The sequence below is a fragment of the Lissotriton helveticus genome, chromosome 3_1, assembly GCF_964261635.1.
Source record: "Lissotriton helveticus chromosome 3_1, aLisHel1.1, whole genome shotgun sequence".
NCBI classification, from domain to species: domain Eukaryota; kingdom Metazoa; phylum Chordata; class Amphibia; order Caudata; family Salamandridae; genus Lissotriton; species Lissotriton helveticus.
This window is the reverse complement of record NC_136061.1, coordinates 774,100,270-774,120,409: the sequence shown is the minus strand read 5'-3', so window position 1 is coordinate 774,120,409 and position 20,140 is coordinate 774,100,270.

Sequence of the window (20,140 nt, the reverse complement as noted above, 5' to 3'; positions counted from 1 at the left end):
ACTGAAATGCCCATCGTAGTTGGAACAGCTAAATACCTGGGGTGGGCATGGTCCATAAGGAGGCGGGCTCTACTCCCCAATGTGTTTTGAATTCCACATTTTTATATTTGTTTGACTAAACCTTGCAAATATCTACTGGGTGTTGTATATGAATTTTAACTCAAATAATGCGGACAATATGTATGGTATGAGTTTTAATTTGTCCAAACTTTGGGAATGGTCTGTAACGCGGAGGTTCCCATACCTCAGCATGCATTTAGTATTCGCATTGTATGAAAAAGCTTATTTTATTCCAATTGGTAAAAATTTTAATGCTTTGGTATTATGTATTTTCAATTATAAATTGTTGTTATAGAATGCTTGATGTTTTAAAATGTATGAATTTATATGCCAGTGCTTTTATGAGTGTATAACTCGAATAAAGCTTTTTCAATCGAATATTTTGCTGCAAATCCACGGTGTCCGTGAAACTTTCTGGAGGGAGAAGGTTTTGTATTTGGATGTTACAGGGTTCCGGTACCCTGCACACGGACCGCCCTACTGACGGCCCCTACCATAACCGGATTCTGTTGAAAATAGTTGTTTGGTAGAAGGGGCTGACCGCGCGGAAACTCCTGCCCGAGACCCACGCTACGAAGAACTTTCATGTAGCGAATTTGGAAACGCCGTAAACCGAACATTGGAAGACGGCGTTGTGAGGACGTGGTGAGGTTACAGGTACAAGGAGTGAATTGTGGATTAACGAGGTGGGATGGTATCTTATAGCTGCGGTGCCGAATCCTCTGCCGCGTGTATGTGTGAGAGACCGGCGTAGCGGCTGTCATTTCGGTCTAACCACAGGTCCCCCATACGGTGTTATATTTGAGCAAGTTTCAGCGCGAAGGGAGCTGCCGGATACTTTAAGACAAGGAGATCTTGTAGGCAGCAGTGGATTATTGCAGCGTAAAAATCAACAAACATGGCTATGGCTGCAGCGATGGAAACAAAAAGAAAAACAACAGCTAATAAATCATTTTTTGCACCAGTAGATGCAAATGGGGAAATGAGTGCCCCTATCATAACAATCACTGATGAAATCAAATCACAAGCATTAGTCAACAAACTAGAGAAGCTACATAAAATAGAGCTTGCAAAGTGGTGGGAGGCAGAATCACTACAAAGATATATAGACATCGCAAGAGTACCAAGAGGGTTACGGATCTTCACTATACCAACGTATGAGGATCCAGATCCGGAAATGCTGGATGAATAGTTAAACAATTCGAATGCATGCTCCCTCACAATGATGAGAATTTTGGTGAAATATGCACTTAAAGACCGGTCGAAATTACTGGCAGAAATTGCAAATGTGTTAGCAGAATTGGAAAAGGCGGTCTCCAAAGATACCATCGAGGAATTTATGAAAAATCTATTCAAACGTATGGATATATTGGAGGAGGAAATCACTGCCAAAAAACAAAGAAAGTTTCTGAGGGACTACAAGGATTATCAAAGTGGCCACACTCTAACTTTTCACAAAAAATATGATCACCTCTTTGAGAAAGATGGAAGTCTATCAACAGCTTTTGTGAAAACACCAATTAGAGTGGAAGTCTCAGAAAGCGATGTCTCTGATGGAAACTTATCGGATACATCGATTTCTGCAACACATGTAGGGCAAAACCCGGTTAAAAAAAAGTCAAATCATTTTTTAGTCAAGTTCCAAATGATGATCCAGGGGCGGACAGAACAACCTCAAGCCCAAGGTTTACAGAGAGGAAGAGGGCGAGGAAACAGAGGCAGAGGCCCAGGAACCAGCCAGCCAAAGCAAGGAGACAAAAAAGACGAAACAAACCTTATGGGAATAATGACAAGGAAAAAGAAGGCACAAATATGACTGTCGTTAACAAAGAAGTTTGACAGATGAGGAAGTTAATCTACTGTCACTAGGTTTGTCGTTTTGCCCTACCAGTAACTTTAATTTTGCCCAAAGTAGAATTGATCTGTTTTATTTTGTGCGCAAGTTGAAACTTAAGAAGTGGTTTGCTACGAAATGCTCAGTTAATACACCCAATATAACAGAGCAAGCAAACAATATTTTAACCATTGATGATTGTGACTTGTTGAATGTTTTAACATCTCAAACAGATAGCGTAAGTGCAGACAATGAAGATTTACAACAGTTTGGTTTTGATGTGAATATTAATCCTGTCAGTGGTTTTAAACCTAAATCAGTGTTCTTGCCTGAAATTGAATGCGATGCCATTGATGTTTTTGAGAGAGGAGTGGTGAGTGATTTAAAAAAAATAAGGTATACAAAAACACCACAAAGTGATAAAAATCTAACCTTTGAACAAACAGTGGCTTTGGCCAATCTCAAAAAAGATCCTACAATTGTGATACAACATTCAGATAAAGGTGGGAATGTCGTTATATTGGAGAGGGAGAATTATCTAAATGAAGGGAGAAGGCAATTATCTGATAATTCCTGTTACTCTGTCTCGGATAGAAAACAGGTATCCCTAGCCAATAAAGAATATGGTGAATTACTGATACAGTAGAGAGAACAAGGACTAATGGAATGGGAAGAGTATACTTTTTTTAAATGCTTACATCCTAAACTCCCCATTCTTTATTTGCTGCCCAAACTACATAAATAAAACACTAATCCCCCAGGGAGGCCAATTGTATCTTCAATTGGCTCATTGCTTGAGAACACTTTGTGATTCATAGACCACTACTTAAGACCTTATGTGGTAGATTTACCCTCATGCCTAAAGGACATCACTCATTTCCTGACCATTATTGATGGCATACATTAGGTATGGGCGAAATTTGCGAATTCGCTTTCTGCGAATTAGCGCGAAATCGAATTCGCAATCCGCAAAATCCGCGAATTTGTGCAAATTTGTGGATTTTTGCGTGTTAGCGGGGATTTTTGCGTGTTTGCGGGGTTTTTGCGTGTTTGCGGGGCTTTTTGCGTGTTGGCGAAGTTACCCATGCGGTCTTGTATGGGCACAGCACCCTCTGGTTCACCACTGCCACCCTCTGGTTCATCACTGCCACCCTCTGGTTCACCACTGCCACCCTCTGGTTCACCCCTGCCACCCTCTGGTTCACCCATGCCACCCTCTGGTTCACCACTGCCACCCTCTGGTTCAGCACTGCCACTCTCTGGTTCACCCCTGCCACCCTCTGGTTCAGCATTGTCACCCTCTGGTTCACCACTGCCACCCTCTGGTTCACGACTGCCACCCTCTGGTTCAGCACAGCACCTCTGGTTCACCACTGCCAACCTCTGGTTAACCACTGTCACCCTCTGGTTCAGCACTGCCACCCTCTGGCTCACCACTGCCACCCTCTGGTTCACCCCTGCCACCCTCTGATTCACCACTGCCACCCTCTGGTTCATCACAGCACCCTCTGGTTCACCCCTGCCACCCTCTGGTTCAGTACTGTCACCCTTTGGTTCACCACTTTCACCCTCTGGTTCAAGACTGCCACCCTCTGGTTCATCACAGCACCTCTGGTTCACCACTGCCACCCTCTGGTTAACCACTGTCACCATCTGGTTCAGCACTGCCACCCTCTAGTTCACCACTGCCACTCTCTGGTTCACCACTGCCACCCTCTGGTTCACCCATGCCACCCTCTGGTTATCCACTGCCACCCTCTGGTTCACCCCTGCCACCATCTGGTTCATCACTGCCACCCTCTGGTTCACCCCTGCCACCCTCTGGTTCACCCCTGCCACCCTCTGGTTCAGCACTGCCACCCTCTGGTTCAGCACTGTCACCCTCTGGTTCACCCCTGCCACCCTCTGGTTCATCACTGTCACCCTCTGGTTCATCACTGTCACCCTCTGGTTCATCACTGCCACCCTCCGGTTCACCACTGCCACCCTCTACCGAGACGTGACTAACTTTGAAGGGTTTTTGGATTTCAGTGGAGATAGGGCGCACTGCCTAGAATCAACGTTTAAGAGTAAATTAGCGACAAACAGAAGATGCGGTGCGTGAAGAGCGAACGGAGAAAGCCCTTAACCGTTCAATGAACAAGCCAAAGGTTGTTACAAACATACACAAAGCAAAGCTCTCGCAACCACAATTTAGTATAGACAAAGATAAATGTCTCAAAAGGTAAATAACAATTTGGTAATAAGCAACAGCGAATCCGTATGTCTTTAGGTCTTGTCCTTCAGGAGGGTTGTTTATTTATTCCACATTCAGCCGACACGTGTTTCGTCGTGTTAAAGTTGAGTCAACACGACTCTTCAGGGCTGACAAAACAGAAACAGTGTAGATATAACATATCACACATATGTCACAAGTTTCCATTACATTGCATGACGTGACAAAATTCAATCTGAAGGTGTAAGACTGTGAAGCCTTATTTTCCCATAAATCAACGGTGTTTAGCATTGCTTATTTAAAAGCTTGAAGCATGTATTCTCAGCTTCTAGCTAGTCACACTTTACGATGTGTGGTGAGGTGGTGAAAACGTCTAACTAGAAGCTGAGAATACCGTTGATTTATGGGAAAATAAGGCTTCACAGTCTTACACCTTCAGATTGAATTTTGTTTTGTCAGCCCTGAAGAGTCGTGTTGACTCAACTTTAACACGACGAAACACGTGTCGGCTGAATGTGGAATAAATAAACAACCCTCCTGAAGGACAAGACCTAAAGACATACGGATTCGCTGTTGCTTATTACCAAATTGTTATTTACCTTTTGAGACATTTATCTTTGTCTATACTAAATTGTGGTTGCGAGAGCTTTGCTTTGTGTACCCTCTACCGAGACCTTTTGTGATGCAGCGGCAGCACAAAAGATGTGCCATGGTGCTGGGTATTAACAACGTGACGCATCTGAGAGATGCGTCACGTTGTAAAGCCCTGCGCCATCAGGAGGCGTTCCGGCGCAGGGGAGGGCGTTCCTGCGCAGGAACGCCTCCTAAAAGTGGCTGAGTGAAAACTACAAGATGTCACTCAGTCACTTTTTGGCCAATGCTGCGTCAAAACCCTGCGCCTGCTTGAAGCTCCAGCAATGCGCTGCTTTTACGGCACAGATGCGTGACGCATCTGTGCCGTTTTTGCCACATGGTGCGCCACATTGTAATTGCCGTAATACACAAAAAATGCCCCCTACTCAATCTACTTATAATCAAATTTCAATAGGATCAAAAAAAAATTCATTCAATCTGATCCGGTATATTTATTTATACCATTTAGTCATATGATCATGTACAAACACTATTTCTCTGGCAAGAGTAAAATACACAATACAAAGAGTTACACACAGTCATAAACAATTGACCAAAAAACGTATTTACAAAAAACATTCAAAAAAGAATTAACATCAACAAAACATCCATTTAGACAAAACAAATTGCAATTAATCAATTTTGCAATATACTAAACCATTTATATACACAAATTGCTTTCCTAAAAAGAGCTGATTCAAGCACAAGAGCAACAATGCATGTGTCAATTTATCAAAAAGAAACACTAGATGTTCAGGCTGACTCTTGATAGACTCGCCGACGCGTTTCAAGTTCGGACCAAAAGTGTCCAAACCATCATCAGGGCTCTTTTATTGTTCAATTATTTATCTGTTAGGATGCAAGAAAACAAAGTTTTAATGACAACCTAATCGCCTCTTTTTTTAAATGAATTTTTAGGAACTGTTTGGATATGATATAATAGTACCTGTATACTCTTATACGGATGACCTGTGGGAGCTTCTGTTAAAGGACACAATCTTCTCTTCAGGTCATGGATGGAACAACTTTCTTTAAATGTACATGGGATCTATAAATGAACAGTAAATCGTTCATAGTTTTGAAGATAGCTGTTAAAGTATTTAAAACAACGTAGTTGAATGCTTCGTGAATTCATACCTTAATCAAAGCAATCTTGTGCTGCACAAAGGGGCGGAGGGATATCGGTTTCTTGTGTGATGCAGTCCTATTTAAACAACACATAATGTTCTTTTAACCAGCCTTATATATTTCAATAGCTTTAAGTCGCTTTATGTGACAATACGTGGCCATCATACCTGCTAAGTTCTCTATTGTGGTGGTCGTGGCCAGGTACTTCCTTTTCTTTTTTCTACTCTGGTACCCACGTTATCCTGCTTAAATAAAGTGCTTCATGAGGACACAGTTTCTTTGCAACAGACAGACTTTGGCTAAGTAGTGCGTATCCCGAAAACGGGTTTCCAGCACTAACATACCTGTATTCGTGTTGATAAACGAGCAACCTCTCGCCCCCGTCTACCGCCCCATCCGGGGCCTGCACGAGTATGTTTTTATTCCGGTACCTCGATTACCGATCAATTAAAAAAATTATTGTTATGCGCTCCCTACAAGAGAGAGAAAAAAGCTATCTCAGTACCATTGTGGTTATGGGGCTTAATTAAACGCAAATACGGCCAAATCCGCCGTGTAACGCAAATACGGCCAAATCCGTATCATATGACTAAATGGTATAAATAAATACACCGGATCAGATTGAATGAAATTTTTTTTGATCCTATTGAAATTTGATTATAAGTAGATTGAGTAGGGGACATTTTTTTGTGTGTTACGTTAAATATAGGGTCCAGCCCTCCCTCTGCCCCGCCAAGGACCTGTCTCCCCTTTTTCGTGCAATTTAGAGCGGATACCATATCCGCGAGAGATTGTAGGGGCCCAAAATACAATTAAGTACGGAAGGATCTCAGATCCCTCAAATATTATGGCAGAGAAGGATACACTCTCTTTTAGTGAGAGTCATATACAGTCTCTCATAGCCTCTTCACCGTTTGGGAAAGCAATTTGTGTATATAAATGGTTTAGTATATTGCAAAATTGGTTAATTGCAATTTGTTTTGTCTAAATGGATGTTTTGTTGATGTTAATTCTTTTTTGAATGTTTTTTGTAAATACGTTTTTTGGTCAATTGTATATGACTGTGTGTAACTCTTTGTATTGTGTATTTTACTCTTGCCAGAGAAATAGTGTTTGTACATGATCATATGACTAAATGGTATAAATAAATATACCGGATCAGATTGAATGACATTTTTTTTGATCCTATTGAAATTTGATTATAAGTAGATTGAGTAGGGGGCATTTTTTTGTGTGTTACGTTAAATATAGGGTCCAGCCCTCCCTCAGCCCTGCCAAGGACCTGTCTCCCCTTTTTCGTACATTGTCATTTCGGCGGCGCACCATGGGTGGCGTAGCTGCGGCGCACAATAATTGGCACATCCCATTGTAAATTTGCCCCTATACATTTAGCCAACGAGGGAGCACTTACTGATTAGACAGTAGAAAGTACTCCAGTTGAGTAGAGGTATTGCACAAAAAGGTGGCATCTTCGCCCTCTTTTAGACTCGTTTTTCCCTTGTTTTTCTGCCCTCTGTTAGACTCGTTTTTCCCTTGTTTTTCTGCCCTTCTGCCCCTTGTTAGACTCTTTTTTGTGCCCTTGTGCCCTCTGTTAGACTCATTTTTCCCTTGTTTTTCTGCCCTTCTGCCCTCTGTTAGACTCGTTTTTTGTGCCCTTCTGCCCTCTGTTATTCCCTTGTTTTTCTGCCCTTCTGCCCTCTGTTAGACTCGTTTTTTGTGCCCTTCTGCCCTCTGTTAGACTAGTTTTTCCCTTGTTTTTCTGCCCTTCTGTCCTCTGTTAGACTGGCTTTTTGTGCCCTTCTGCCCTCTGCATCACCACATCATCACTCAGCTCTACCCCAGCTTCACTCAGCACCACCACATTATCACTCAGCACCACCACAGCACCACTCAGCACCACCACAGCATCACTCAGCACCACCACAGCACCTCTCAGCACCACCACAGCACCACTCAGTGTCACCACAGCATCACTCAGCACCACCACAGCATCACTCAGCACCACCACATTATCACTCAGCACTATAACAGCACCACTCAGCACCACCACAGCATCACTCAGCACCACCACAGCTTCACTCAGCACCACCACAGCACTTCTCAGCACCACCCCAGCATCACTCAGCACCATCCCAGTATCACTCAGCATCACCACAGCACCACTCAGCACCACCACAGCACCACTCAGCGCCACCTCAGCATCAATCTGCGCAACCATTCAACAATAACTGGTTCAAATATGTTCTCGCAATGTTTCAAACTTTATTACAAATGTCACAAAAAGATGTTAATATTTCACTTCTGTTCTTGGATTTTCGTCACAATAAAATACACTGAACATAATCTTCACAAAAGTTATTTACAAAAGTTTAAGCTATTGCCATTATAAATTAAAATCACTTTTATTTAAGTATTAATTATTTAAAAAAATTAAAAGCCATTGTAATTTGTAATATCAATACAGCTAAGTCACGTAAATACAAAACATGTTGAATTACAAATGCTATAGGTATCACATTTGCGAAATTTATAACTATTGGCATTGTAAATGACAAAGCTATTAATTTAGCTATTTTCAAAACCAACACATAAATAAAAAAAATTGTCATTTTACAAGACCAATAGCTCAAACTTTCCTAATGCGAGACCTATTGCATTGCAAATGCTTGTTTTTATATCTGTCAGTGCTTCCTGTTGAGGCTTAATTTTCATGACAGGCGCCTCATTGCCTACTTGTAACTATTCTCTGACCCTGCTTCAAGGGTCAGAGCAGGGTCAGAGAATAGTTGCAAGTAGGCAACGAGGCGCCAGGAAGCACTTACAGGCTTACAGCAGCAGGTGCCCAAGTTGAAGTTAATTTCTTTGTAACCCTTTTGTAAAAGGTTACAAAAAATTAGCTTCAACTTTTGCACCTGCTGCTGTAACCCTGTAAGTGCTTGGCTGAAAATTCGTCCCCGCTGATTCGCAAATTTTACCATGATTTAGCAGAACACACACATTGGGAGCCCAACTATGTAATAATTACCATGGATGTGTGCAGTCTTTATACATGTATTGAACATCAATTTGGGTTACAGGCTATCAAACACTTTCTACGATCACGGTCCATTTCATTACGTGGGCACTCCAACATGATCTTGACCATGATTGAATTTTGCCTCAAGAACAATTATTTTTTGTTTAATGATGTCATCTATTGTCAGTCACAGGGCACAGCCATGGGCACCTGCTTCGCCCCCAGCTATGCCACTTTAGTCATGGGCTGGTGGGAGGAGCAGGTGGTATCCCAGATGGCGGAGTACAACCAGTGTGTCCTGTGGCAGCGATTCATTGATGACATCTTTTTAATTTGGAATGGTGACATAACTACTGCTAAGACCTTCGTGGCCAAACTGAACAATAACTCTTACAATTTAGCTTTTACAGCTAATATGAGTAGTAAGGAAATTGAATTTCTTGATATTTTAGTGCAAATCAAGGAACAGACCATCACCACCAGACTGTTCCGCAAACCAACAGCCGGAAACAGTCTCTTGTGGGTGTCCAGTTCTCATCCGAAAAAACAAATACAAAGTATTCCGTTTGGCGAGCTGCTTCGTGTCAAACGAAACTGTAGTTCAGAGACAGGATACAATGAGGAAAAGATGGTGATGGTAAAAAGATTCAGTGAAAGGGGCTATTCTAAGAAAATGATCAAAGATGCAGTTAAGTAGTGTTGAACACTTAACGCGTACATTGTCAGATCACGCGCCGGTTGCACTAGTTATGGAACTTCCGGCTTACTCCTCTGCTCCGTACAATTGGAAATTGCAACCCACAGCCTTGCTGGATCTAGTGTTTAAGGAAGAAGTGCGAGAAGCGATAGAACATTACTTTTTGGAAAATGTTGGATCAGTACAAGGCATGAGCACTATTTGGGAGGCCTTCAAGGTGACTATTAGGGGTGTGTTTATAGGGAAGCAGGCAGGGCTTCTCAGATCACTGCGTGACTCTCTTGCACAGCTAGAGTGTGATCTAAAGAGCCTGGAACACTGTTATGACACTTCTCCCACTGAGGCACTGCTGGCGGACATTAGGTCTAAAGTAGATGAGTATTAAGAGCTAGCACAACAAGAAGCTCGCCACTTGTCCAAAAGGCATAGAGCAAGATATTATGGGGAAGGTGGACGACCCGGTCGCGCACTGGCGGAGCGCATTGCTGAGCCATGGGCGAAATACTGCAATGTGAAGGGGATTACCGTGGATGAGCGCTCCGTGAAAGACGCCGCAGGGATTTTGAATCAGTTTGTTCAGTATTACAAGGGCATGTACGAACATAGGGAAACGGCTAGTGAGGACGAGGTGGGAAAATATCCAGAGGAGTTGGCATTGGTTTGGCTTTCTGAAGCTCAACAAGACTTTTTAATGCATCATATCTCGGCGGACGAACTGAGGGACGCCATCGCTGCATTGCCAAACGGTAAGGCAGCGGGCACGGACGGTCTCCCCGCCGAATTTTATAAGGAATATGCAGATATGCTTCTTCCGCACCTGGCCGAAATGTATGAGGAATCGTTTGAGCAGGGACGATTGCCTGACACGCTCAGAGAGTCCCTCATTGTTGCGCTGCCTAAGCCCGGAAAGCCGCATGACCAGTGTGAATCTTACCGGCCGCTCTCCTTAATGAATACTGACGTGAAAACCCTAGCTAAGGTGTTGGCAACACGGTTACGTCTGCTCCTTCCTGTTATGGTCTTACTTGACCAATCGGGGTTTATTCCGTCCCGTTCTACCGCACACAATTTTCGAGCTATGTTTGCTGTTCTCCATTTGATCAAGCCAGAATTACCCGCTATGGCTGTTCTTTTAGACGCTGCAAAAGCGTTTGACTCTATAGCGTGGAACTTTCTATTTGCAGTGTTGCACCGTATGGGGGTTCCTCTGTTTTTTGTCAACTGGGTGAAGCTGCTGTACACAGACCCAGTGGCACGGGTTCGGATTAATGGGCATGTTTCGGACCTTTTTCCCATACAGCGCGGGACCGGGCAGGGCTGCCCGCTCTCGCCTTTATTATTTGCTTTGATCATGGAGCTGTTGGCCTGCATGCTGCGCCAGCGACATATGTATTCGGCTCTGCGCTTTGAGCAGAGGACGCTGGCTGTGTCCATGTATGCAGACGACATGGTTTTATATGTTAGGGAACCAGAGAGCCACCTCGAAGGGGTAATCCGGGAACACATTCGCTTTGAGTGGTTCGCGGGACTGTCCATCAACTGGGCAAAGTCGATTATCATGCCTCTTACTGAGAGCACCGTGCGGTTCTCTCTGAATTTTCCCCTGGAGTGGGCCACGGAACCTGTCCGCTATCTAGTCGTCTGGATACACCGGGACCCGGATGAAATGCTCAGGGCTAATTATGGGACGGCGGTCTCTAGGCTTGAGGATCAAGTGGACAGATGGAAGCGTTTGCCACTGTCCTTTGCTGATCGGGTAGCACTGATAAAGATGGTGGTCCTTCCAAAATTCTTGTACCTATTTGTGAACGTCCCGCTGGAGCTCAAGAGCCATTTTTTTGCCACACTTCGCTCTCTTCTGCTCACATTGACTTGGGGAGGTACGAAGCCCCGTCTGGGCTGGGACACCTTGATGAAACCATATGTGATTGGCGGCTTTTCGGTCCCGGATATGCAACTCTACTACTTGTGTGCTCAGGCACACTTTGCCACATATTGGCTGTCGGCTCCACCTTACACGCTACATGTGGCGATAGAGGCAGGGGCGGTCAAACCATTGCCATTACAAGCCATGATAGTGAGCTCCCACTCGGTGTATGAGAAGAACGAGGTGGATACGGTTCGGTGCACGACTGCGGCCTGGAATGCGCTTGGGAGGCGTGCAGGTAAGCTTCCCCTATATGCACCGGCAATGCCTCTCTTGCATCATGAGAATATCTCTGTGCTGGGTGAGGCCAGAGCGCTCCGCCTCCTGCAGACCGCGGGCCTGCAGGTAATGGGGGACATCTTCCCAGGCGGCACATTTATCTTGTTGCAGGCTTTCTTGGCAAAGGGCGGTAATATAGGCATGGCCACGTTCATATACGTCAGACTTAGAGCCGCATTGCGAAGCCTATTCCCGACTTTCCCCTCGGAACCACCGACACTGGAGGCATTGCAGCTCCTATACTTGTCGAAAGATAGGACGAAGCTGGTGTCCCGGTTATATAGCGCGGCGCAACAGGACGAGGGTACGGTGGAGAACCGCCCGAAACGCAAATGGGTCGATAAACTTCAGCAACCACTAACGGATGAAGAATGGGAGAAGTGCTGCTCTATGACGGGTAACTTTGCTGCAAACGGAAACTTTAAACTTATACATTATAAATATTTACATCAATTATATTACACTCCGGCACAATTACATAAATATGGGCTGCGAGAATCTGACAATTGTGTACGCTGTGGGGCAGAGGCTGCTGACTTTGTGCATTTGGCTTGGGAATGTCCTAAAGTTTGCGAGTTCTGGTCAGATGTGGTTGCGACATTGACTGCTATGACTGAAGTCACGATTGAATGTGCTCCCCGAATGTGTTTGCTGGGCTTGGTCTCTACCATACCGAAGGGACTGCGTAGGCTTGTGTCTCTGTCACTTCAAATGGCTAAGCGTAGGGTTGCTGTGTGCTGGGGGGTAGGAGGGCACCGGCTCTGAAAGATTGGCTGTTGGACTTGGCGCACTGTCGGGACCAACTAAACTGCTTCTACGAGGCATTGCAGTTTAAATCTAGGCCAAATGACATTTGGGGGCCATACACTGCATATATGCTTGCTAGGGCAGACTCTGATTAAGTAACTGACTGAATTGGGCTGCACGTAAAAGCTCAGTTAGGCTGGGATGTCATACATGAGAACTGGCGGGGCATCTGAGACATTATTGGTGTCTGTATTGGGTTACTGAGTGGCATCACACCTGCAGATCTTAAATCATTACGTGACTATTGTGGAATACCTGATTTGGGAGTCTTGGGCTACGTGATTGTCTGTATTACATATCATAGGCTGGTTTAACTACCACGCACTGGCTGTGTTATGTTTTTGTATAAAGTTCTCTAGGGAAATAACACAAGAAGGATTGGCTTTATGAAGCTCACTATTAACCTGATGGGTTGTGTCCATGTGTTCTTGCAGTCACCAACTGGCAGGAAATACACCAGCTTTGCAATAGGCGTCACCTAGTCAAGATCCGCCTATATACAACACCTCTGTTATTACAGGAAAGTAGGCAATAGGGACTGTAAGCGCGGCCGGTCCTGAGAGGTTCTAGGCGGCATGCTGTGTTAGTCCGAAGAATATCTATGACTGTCTCTTGCTATTTATGTGTTGCGAACGTGGAGCTGCCGGCCAGTTGATGGTTGTAGGCTACCAGCTGTGTCACTTACTTTATTGGTCAATAAAGGTTTTTGAAAAAAAAAAATAAGATGCAGAAGGTAGAAACTACAACACGTACCCAATTATTACATCCTGAGGCAAAACCTGAGGAAGGAAACACTCTAAGGTTTATTACAACCTATATACACAAAACACCTGAGCACACCAATATCATTATTTCCAAAATCAATAATATAGATATTTGTCCAAACAATCTGTGACGTCTCAGCGCCCAATGTGTTCTAGATCCCAAAAAAATTCAAAAAGTAGAAGTGAATAGTCCAAACAAATCTTCTGGGGTTGGGGGTCTGTTTTTAATTTCACAGTTCATAAGAAGAAAACAGCAGCCGACGCGCGTTTCGCCCACAGGGCTTTCTCAAGGCATCAATATGATAGTTGTGGCCCCAATATATAAAAGCTTGTCCTCTTTCGAGTTTTACATTCAATCCTAGGGTCTAATTCCATCCATTAGAGAATTTTAGGTTCCATTTGAATCTTGATAAATCCAAAAGTGTGCTTTTCAACAAAACAAAACGAAACGCGTCAGGCGGGACTCTAATTTTGTGAAGGCTGAGCTGATGTTTCCTCGCTTTGAACCTCGGTAATATGCCGATGCTCATGGAACAGGAGCCGAACTTTTGGATTAGAAATGGTGAGAGCGTGGACTCAAGTTATGCCTCACCGCCCACTGTGGTGATTTATTTCGAACAATTTTGGGGCGAATTCATTGCCCCTCACTGAAGGAAGACAAGAGCACTACAAAGACCAGGAGGCCATGGTCGTGGCCACACCCACTGGGTGGAGGTCTGATTATCAGATGTTTGCTCTTAAAATGCTGTGTTGCCGCCAATCTTGTGTCTGCCTCTGAGGAAGTGGTAACATCCACGAAATGCGTCAGGCGGGACTTTAATTTTTTGAAGGCTGAGCTGATGTTTCCTCGCCTTGAACCTCTCCAATAAAGTAATTTTGGGCATAAACAGATCCTGTGGTGAGGCGTCTCTTTCGAAAGGCAACTTTATGTGTGATAAAGAGCGGCTTGCCTGAGCCGCGGATAAGCCCCGGTGCTTGAACAGCACTCCAGCAACAACGGTAATACGCCGATGCTCATGGAACAGGAGCCGAAATTTTGGATTAGAAATGGTGAGCGGGGACTCAAGTTATGCCTCACCGCCCACTCTGGTGATTTATTTCAAACAATTTTGGGGGCGAATGTATGGCTCCTTACTGAAGGAGGACGAGAGCACTACGAAGACCAGGAGGCCATGGTCGTGGCCACACCCACTGGGTGGAGGTCTGATTATCAGATGTTTGCTCTTAAAATGCTGTGTTGCCGCCACTCTTGTGTCTACCTCTGAGGAAGTGGTAACATCCACGAAACGCATCAGGCGGGACTTTAATTTTGTGAAGGCTGAGCTGATGTTTCCTCGCCTTGAACCTCTCCAATAAAGTAATTTTGGGCATAAACAGATCCTGTGGTGAGGCGTCTCCTTCGAAAGGCAACTTTATGTGTGATAAAGAGTGGCTTGCCTGAGCCGCGGAGAAGCCCCGGTGCTTGAACAGCACTCCAGCAACGACGGTAATACGCCGATGCTCATGGAACAGGAGCCGAAATTTTGGATTAGAAATGGTGAGCGGGGACTCAAGTTATGCCTCACCGCCCACTGTGGTGATTTATTTCGAACAATTTTGGGGGCGAATGCATGGCTCCTTACTGAAGGAAGACGAGAGCACTACGAAGACCAGGAGGCCATGGTCGTGGCCACACCCACTGGGTGGAGGTCTGATTATCAGATGTTTGCTCTTAAAATGCTGTATAGCCGCCACTCTTTTGTCTGCCTCTGAGGAAGTGGTAACATCCACGAAACGAGTCAGGTGGGACTTTAATTTGGTGAAGGATGAGCTGATGTTTCCTCGCCTTGAACCTCTCCAATAAAGTAATTTTAGGCATAAACAGATCCTGTGGTGAGGCGTCTCCTTCGAAAGGCAACTTTATGTGTGATATATATATATATATGCATATATATATATCAAAACACAAAGTTTGCCTGTGATGAGATGACCACACTCAGTTTGTTTCTTGCCACCATTTATTGAGCGAAGACAGATACAGCAGTGGACATCGTTGCACTATAATCGTCCATCCCGACGCGTTTCTTGCTTACAAGCACTTCTTCATGGGGTTCTGGAGTTGCATTGAATGAAACAGGCATTTTCGCAGCTCCACATTTCTATGATAATTGCCCCGCCCATGTGGGCATGGCCACCCCTGTGGCCTGATGGTACATGTAGTGCTGCTTTCTTACTTCAGTGAGTTGCCTAATTTCAATCCTGTATGCTGAAATTGCTTCCAAGTGGGTGTGCACACTGCCTGTCAGCCCACTGAACTGCCACTTCTTCCGCTCAATTGCACTCGCCTGCTCCTCATGCCGGTTGACATCTTAGCGGAACTGCGACCAGCGCAGTGGGGTCAAACTCGCGGCTCAGGCGGGGCCGCAATACATCAAAACACAAAGTTTGCCTGTGATGAGATGACCACACTCAGGTGAGTTTGTTTCTTGCCACCATTTATTGAGCGAAGACAGATACAGCAGCGGACATCGTTGCACTATAATCGTCCTTCCCGACGCGTTTTGCGCTTACGAGCACTTCTTCATGGTGTTCTGGCGTTGCAGTGAATGAAACAGGCATTTTCGCAGCTCCACATTTCTATGATAATTGCCCCGCCCATGTGGGCATGGCCACCCCTGTGGCCTGATGGTACATGTAGCGCTGCTTTCTTACTTCAGTGAATTGCCTAATTTCAATCCTGTATGCTTAAATTGCTTCCAAGTGGGTGTGTACACTGCCTGTCAGCCCACTGAACTGCCACTTCTTCCGCTCAATTGCACTCGCCTGCTCCTCAAGCTGAAATGCCGGTTGACATCTCAGCGGAACTGCGACCAGCGCAGCGGGGTCAAACTCGCGGCTCAGGCGGGGCCGCAATACATCAAAACACAAAGTTTGCCTGTGATGAGATGACCACGCTCAGGTGAGTTTGTTTCTTGCCACCATTTATTGAGCGAAGACAGATACAGCAGCGGACATCGTTGCACTATAATCGTCCATCCCGACGCGTTTCGTGCTTACGAGCACTTCTTCATGGGGTTCTGGTGTTGCAGTGAATGAAACTGGCATTTTTGCAGCTCCACATTTCTATGATAATTGCCCCGCCCATGTGGGCGTGGCTACCCCTGTGGCCTGATGGTAAATGTAGTGCTGCTTTCTTACTTCAGTGAGTTGCCTAATTTCAATCCTGTGTGCTGAAATTGCTTCCAAGTGGGTGTGCACACTGCCTGTCAGCCCACTGAACTGCCACTTCTTCCGCTCAATTGCACTCGCCTGCTCCTCAAGCTGAAATGCCGGTTGACATCTCAGCGGAACTACGACCAGCGCAGCGGGGTCAAACACGCGGCTCAGGCGGGGCCTTAATACATCAAAACACAAAGTTTGCCTGTGATGAGATGACCACACTCAGGTGAGTTTGTTTCTTGCCACCATTTATTGAGCGAAGACAGATACAGCAGCGGACATCCTTGCACTATAATCGTCCATCCCGACACGCTTCGTGCTTACGAGCACTTCTTCATGAGGTTCTGGCGTTGCAGTGAATGAAACAGACATTTTCGCAGCTCCACATTTCTATGAAAATTGCCCCGCCCATGTGGGTGTGGCCACCCCGTTGCCTGATGGTACATGGAGTGCTGCTTTCTTACTTCAGTGAGTTGCCTAATTTCAATCCTGTATGCTGAAATTGCTTCCAAGTGGGTGTGCACACTGCCTGTCAGCCCACTGAACTGCCACTTCTTCCGCTCAATTGCACTCCCCTGCTCCTCAAGCCGAAATGCCGGTTTACATCTCAGCGGAACTGCGACTAGCGCAGTGGGGTCAAACTCGCGGCTCAGGCGGGGCCGCAATACATCAAAGCACAAAGTTTGCCTGTGATGAGATGACCACACTCAGGTGATTTTGTTTCTTGCCACCATTTATTGAGCGAAGACAGATATAGCAGAGAACATCGTTGCACTATAATCGTCTATCCTGACGCGTTTCGTGCTTACGAGCACTTCTTCATGGGGTTCTGGCGTTGCAGTGAATGAAACAGGCATTTTCGCAATTCCACAGGGGTGGGCAATATCATAGAAATGTGGAGCTGCGAATATATATATATATTTAAATATTACCTACTGGTGGTTGCCAGTAGGTAGTTAGAGTTAAAACATAGTTTCCATAGGAAAAGCATTTTTTGATTTGCCAATAACTTTGGTGCCGATTGACGAATCTTCGTGAAATTTTCAAAACGAATTGTTCCATCAGGTCAGCTCCTGAAAGTATCGGCCTGAGTTGTCAAGGGGGGCCATGAAAAAGGGGGTCCCAAAACGTGTTTTCTCCATGTTAATTCCCATAGGAAACCTTAGACACGGATAAGGCCTGAACTGCTGAATGGAATTACACCAAATTTGGCAGACAGGTAGCTCTTGGTCCAGAAAGCACACTGTTTATTAAATGGTTTAATTCTGTTCGGTAGTTTTTGAGATATTTAAAGATTTACAGATATCTATATTTGAGAATTGTGAGATCTGAATGGCTGAGCCCTCCTGAGCACGAGCTTGCCTCTGATTGGCTGCCAACAATTCAAACTAGGAAGTGTTGATAGCCATCTTGTGCTTCAGACCGAGGGAGAAGGAAAAAGGTGAGAGATAGATTAAAAACAAGAAACGGGATCAGGGTAAAACACCCTAACCACCCAGGTCTGCTCAGGGGGTCCAAAAAAAGCATGCTTTTTGTTTTACATTTTCGACCGGGTCGCGCTGGGTGCGCAAAACTTGTCGAAAATGAAAAAATATGAAGCACGGTCTCCTGCGCTTTGTTTTTTAAAGCCCCCTGGTGGGTCAGGTCCCAGGGGCAATTCTGAAATCTGTAGCAAGGGCCCGCGGGGGACTTCATTTGAGATGTCATCAGTGATGTCATGAGTGTTGTCACTGAGCATGCCATGAGTGATGTAATATGTGATGTCATCAGCAGTGCATTGCTGAGGCACGAGTTATAGTTAGCTTTACTAACTATAACAGACAAATGTATCTGGTTTTATATGATTGAAATGTCCAACTAACTATAACATCCCTGAAACCTATGGTTTTTTCAGTGAATTTCTAAGGATTTTTAAATGCTAATTTCTACCTATAACGTCCCTGAAACCTATGTGTATTTTGTGAATTTCTAAGGTTTTTTAAATGCTAATTTCTAACTATAATGTACCTAAAACCTATGGTTTTTAGTGAATATATATATATATATAGGACACGGCGGCCCTGCCGTGAGGAGCAGCACCATCCTTGTGAGGGCGAGGAGGCTGTGAGCTCGGGACTGCTCTCGGGCGGGTCATGCAGCGCTGGCAAAACAAGGTGATGTACTTGCTTTTGGAGGTCTGGGGCCCACTCAGGGTGAATATAATTACAGTGCAGTTGTATGCACACATGCACACAGGACTTACTTACTTACAGATGAATGACAGATGAAGTGGGCTATAAATCCCAGCATGCACTATAATGAAATTGCACTCAACAATATGAATAAAATGTGCGTGCAGAACTTCCGGTGTGCTCAATTTGCATATGACCTTTGATAAAGAGGGAAAGACTCGAAACGCGTCAGGTCTAACCAGTTACCTGAAGTGATGAAAGCGAGGTGCCTAAAGTTAAGAACCGGAGGGTGTTTTGCCAGCTGTATGCGCTCCTAAGTTCAAGGGCAATTTGTGAATCATCTTAAGGACACGGCGACCCTGCCGTGAGGAGCAGCACCATCCTTGTGAGGGCGAGGAGGCTGGGAGCTCGGGACTGCTCTTGGGCGCGTCATGCAGCGCTGGTAACAAGGTGATGTACTTGCTTTTAGAGGTCTGGGGCCCACTCAGGGTGAATATAATTATTGTGCAGGCTTATGCACACAGGACTTACTTACAGATGAATGACTGTTCTTAAGTGGACTATAAATCCCAGCATGCACTATAATGAAAATGCACTCAGCAATATGAATAAAATATGTGTGCAGAAATTCCGGTGTGCTCAACTTGCATATGACCTTTGATAAAGAGGGAAAGCCTCGAAATGCATCAGGTCTAACCAGTTACCTGGAATGATGAAAACGAGGTGCCTGAAGTTAAGAACCGGAGGGTGTTTTGCCAGCTGTGTGCGCTCCTAAGTTCAAGGGCAATTTGTAAATCATCTTAAGGACACGGCGACCCTGCCGTGAGGAGCAGCACCATCCTTGTGAGGGCGAGGAGGCTGGGAGCCCGGAACTGCTCTTGGGCGCGTCATGCAGCGCTGGTAACAAGGTGATGTACTTGCTTTTAGAGGTCTGGGGCCCACTCAGGGTGAATATAATTACTGTGCAGTTGTATGCACACAGGACTTACTTACAGATGAATGACTGTTCTTAAGTGGACTATAAATCCCAGCATGCACTATAATGAAAATGCACTCAGCAATATGAATAAAATGTGCGTGCAGAAATTCCGGTGTGCTCAATTTGCATATGACCTTTGATAAAGAGGGAAAGCCTCGAAACGCGTCAGGTCTAACCAGTTACCTGGAGTGATGAAAGCGAGATGCCTGAAGTTAAGAACCGGAGGGTGTGTTGCCAGCTGTGTGCGCTCCTAAGTTCAAGGGCAATTTGTGAATCATATATATATATATATATATATATATATATATATATATATATATATATATATGTATATATATCCAAACAAAGCAAACTCCTTCTGGGAACCCGTGGGGGGTAGCTCGGGTAGAGAAGATCGGCTATAGGATCCAGAACACAAATCCAATTTCCCGC